The sequence below is a fragment of the Gadus macrocephalus genome, chromosome 22 (genome assembly GCF_031168955.1).
Source record: "Gadus macrocephalus chromosome 22, ASM3116895v1".
Taxonomy (NCBI): domain Eukaryota; kingdom Metazoa; phylum Chordata; class Actinopteri; order Gadiformes; family Gadidae; genus Gadus; species Gadus macrocephalus.
Window position 1 is genome coordinate 13,242,796 of NC_082403.1, and position 4,400 is coordinate 13,247,195.

The following is a 4,400-nucleotide window of genomic DNA, read 5'->3' on the forward strand; positions in this document are numbered from 1 at the left end:
TTGCATTTTAATGGACGTGCTTTGCTCACTGGCATCCATGTTATTTCACACACACACACACACACACACACACACACACACACACACACACACACACACACACACACACACACACACACACACACACACACACACACACACACACACACACACACTAAACAAAGCTAACACCAATCTGTACTCAATGAGATCTCTTCTATCTAATAACAAGAAGAACATGGAAGATATAACGAGGGACCATATGTGATAAAGGGTTTTGTGGTTTCACTGGCTTCATCAAAGCCCATTCAAGCTTGAACCCCACCCCCCAATAAAACACATGTACCGCACCAAACTCAGCTAAAACCCACACAACACACAAACCGCCCACAACCGTACAGGGGTTCACACACACTCACGGTTGAACTCCCTGAGGCGCGCGTGGGGCCTCCATGGTCTGTTGCGTATCCAGTTCAGGCGTCGTCGGAGCTCCATGCCGCCAGGCTGTCCCCCGGTCACACTCTGCCCGCCTCACCCCATCCATCCACGGGCTCCGGCAGGCCCCACCTCCCCAGAGTTAACCCCGGCACAGAGCCTGCTGCTGGGGGTCAGGGGGAAGAGCGTCACCGCCGGCCCGGATCCAGCACTGGGATAAGGAGCAAAGGTTCGAACCAGCATGAGGGGAGTTCTGCTACTAGAAGTGGCTCCGGTGCTGGGAAAAGAAGGGAAGGGCCGACGAGATGGATCTGTGGCTCTCTCGGCTTTCCCCCCCCCCTCCCCCCTACCTATCTTCATCTTTAATGCATGAGTCAGTGGAACCTTAACCCAGAGAGAGAGAGAGAGAGAGAGAGAGAGAGAGAGAGAGAGAGAGAGAGAGAGAGAGAGAGAGAGAGAGAGAGAGAGAGAGAGAGAGAGAGAGAGAGAGAGAGAGAGAGAGAGAGCACCTGTACCGTCGGGGGCGGGGGGCTGAAATGTGTGCACATTGGCGCCCGGTGAAACCTGACGCTTGTGCATCTAGCGTGAGGGGAGGGGCCTGGGGTAGGGGTGGAAGCAGGCAGGGCTGAAAATCCAGGACCCAGGGAGTCAGGACCTTGGTTTGTGGATTGCCCGAAAAACAGTGGAACAACTGGTTGGTACATCTCTTGACACAGCCCAGCGATATAAGAGCACCTCAAAGGGCTTAACAACCCTTGTCTCTAGCTGCGGAGGAGATATCGCCCTCTAGTGGCAGCTTTAGACACGTCGGAAGTGCCTACACCGTCACATGGAGGCCTGTATGGGGTGCCGTTTGTCATCTTTGGCTGATTAAAAACGTGCTTCACTTGTTCCTGATTAAGCTCGAGCGTTGCTTCAGTTTCCCCGGATTTTTAGCTCGTACCTGCAGAGCTGCTGTTACTGCAGTTGAAAAGGAACGTTCGAGCCTCAACTGCTCTCGGTGCGCGCACTTTCTGCCCAATATACGTGATGTGAAATATGACTGGTTAGGAGTCATACAAATTAGTATATATTTTTCATTGAATATATTAATCCAAACTGACATTGAAATTGTAGTGCACTTTGGAGGGATGTTTATTTTCTAAATCTGGGAAAAATTAAGCAAAGCTCAAGATAAATCTGATAAAGATAAATCCTTTCAGATTCAAAAGTCCATAGGCCTGAACCATTTCACTAAAAACGCTTTATTGAAATCTAAATTAAAAGTTCTGCATCAGTTCTGACAAAACTCAAACCATAACCAACCACACCGTCTCAAACTTTGCATTGCATTCTTGCATTTATGCAAATAGTTTCACACTGTATAAATAGTCGTGTTTCAGACATGGACCTATACAGTACGGATGGGCAACGATCGTCGAATAGTCGAAGTCACGTAGAATATCGAATAATGAATGTGACTATGTAGGGCAGGGGTGGACTGGGAGAAAAATTCAGCATTTTCTCTCCAGACCAGCCCACTACATTATTAGCACTAGGGGTGGGACGAGACCAACGGGAAGAACCCTGTATATCCGAATAATAGTACAGTTTGTTGTTTTTCAAGTTTGTGTTTCTTGTGCTGCTGACAAGAAAGGTGTGAAACCCGAACAGGAAGTTAACAGACATCCTGTGGTTGCTGCATCTCCACCCGCCATATCTACTACAAAACCCTTGTTAAATATCACACATGATCCAACGCTAAATCCTCTCTTGCAGTTATTAGTCTGTGACAGTGAAAATCGTTTGGTGTAAGCCCAGCATTAGTTAAAACCAGACTCGGACAATAATAACAAAATCTCCTGACAAATAATCTGAATAAACATATTACAGACAGTAACAGCATTAGAGCTGAAACCAATTTGTTTTAACGGTGACTCAGTCATTATGAAACCATAAATAGAGAATTTAATTATTTTTCTCATATACTTCTCATATTCTCATACACGTGTATGTGCACATGTATTGTATACATGTGCACATAGCCTACATGTATATGACAATGCATATGTTGAGACCTGTAATTCGGCCTACCTGCATAACTGTTAATTATATAAAAGATATGCAAATGTTTGAAATTAAAATCAATGTGAAAATCTTCAACCAGGAAATAATCATAATCAAACCTTTTGTTTCAATCTGAGGCAAAACAAGTTGCATAATAAACTCACAGTCAAGAGAAGCTCTCTCTCTCTCTCTCTCTCTCTCTCTCTCTCTCTCTCTCTCTCTCTCTCTCTCTCTCATCATAGAATAACTTCTAGCAGGTGAGGAAAACCTGTTTGACAGGAGATGATGGTAGCAGAGAATATAAAGAGACATTTATGAATAACCAATTGTCATTTTATCACACATATAGTATGTTTCTTCACATAAACCTTTAAACATACACATATTGCATTCCTCTCGAAATAGTCATCACCTCAGTAAACAATAAATGAATTGAAAGATTACAATAAATTCAATGGCAAATATTGCAAATTAAACTAATTATTTCCAATAGGTTTACTTGTATGTTGGGCTAAAATTCAAAGTGTCACATCTGTATTTACAATACAGCTTGATTCTGCATCTCTATTTACAGCTCATTAGTCCATATCAATGTTTACTGTTGCTATGGCAACAAGAGACTGCTAACGTTAGCAGCTGTTAGCTAGCTTAGCCAAATCATCTGAACAATAATAACCAATAATATCACAATTCGGCCTATTCAAACAAAATCAACCACAACTACCAACAGTCACAGACCTTCAACTCTGGGCTAATATGTTGTCACAAGTATGCAGTTAATTAGGTCACATCACATTCAATGTAAAAACGTTTTCTACTTTGTTTTGGACATGTCTCAAAATGTAGCCTAGCTAGCCCCAGGCTAACGTTACTTAGCATATATGCCTCCACTCGCTCGTCTCCTGGCGCAGCAGCACCTGCTGGGGTGTGGACCCCGGCACCAAATAAGTCTGTCAATTTTGAACATTTAACTTCCATCTCCAGAGGCTTAAGTCGCAGTTTTTCAGCACCACCCGGGCGTTTTCAGCTCTGTACCGGCTCCCGCGACTCCGGCCCATGCCATGAGGTCCCGCCCAGGCCCACCCTGGTTTGTGTTGTGATTGACAGCACTGTCAGGGCTCTCTGAGCCAGTCAGCCCATGATTGATTGACAATGACAAACATAGACCAATAATATGCGTCGATGCTGGCAACACCCTGCTAGCTCTCTGTAGCCCATTGGCCAGCCCAATTGGAGGGAATTTAGAGAGAGAGGAAAAAAGAAAACATAGCGGACCGGACCGGCCCACATTGGGGAAACGGCCCACCGGGACGATGCCCGGTATGCCAGATGGCCAGTCCATGTAGGGTAATGACCGAGAGGCAGGGCAATAAACACTTTGAAATGCCGTCCACGAGACCTTCCACGAGCCGGGCATATCAAACTGTTTATTGCCCTGCCTTAAGGTGATTATCCCGTTTATTCTGCTTCTTGCTTGCCAACATAATAAAACAATTCAAATACTTTAATAATTATGCTTTTTCTTATTCGTATGCCATGCTTATTCAATGCATACTCTGAAAATCCAGGACCCAGGGAGGCAGGACCTTGGTTTGTGGATTGCCCGAAAGTGGAACAACTGGTTGGTACATCTCTTGACACAGCTCAGCGATATAAGAGCACCTCAAAGGGCTTAACAACCCTCGTCTCTAGCTGTGGAGGAGATATCGCCCTATAGATTATCCCGTTTATTCTACTTCTTGCTTGCCAACATAATAAAACAATTAAAATACTTTAATAATTATGCATTTCTTATTCGTATTGCATGCTTATTAAATGCATACTCTGTTTGAGTTCATCTCCCTCATAAAAGTAGCCTTTAATTAGGATCGATCAAACATGTTTTGGACACCTCGAAGGGCATTATCCCGCCTATACCATGGTCACTTGCCAAAGAAAAT

General features: G+C 44.4%; 1 long non-coding RNA gene across 1 annotated transcript; it reads right to left on the reverse strand.

Annotated features, from left to right (window-relative positions):
- Positions 1–2,771: 2,771 nt before the first annotated feature.
- On the reverse strand, positions 2,772–3,795 carry LOC132451343 (uncharacterized). Its single transcript, XR_009524046.1, has 2 exons — positions 3,544–3,795; positions 2,772–3,431 (listed from the first exon to the last, which is right to left on the reverse strand). It is a non-coding gene; the product is annotated as an uncharacterized LOC132451343 (long non-coding RNA).
- Between the last annotated feature and the right edge of the window lie 605 nt (positions 3,796–4,400).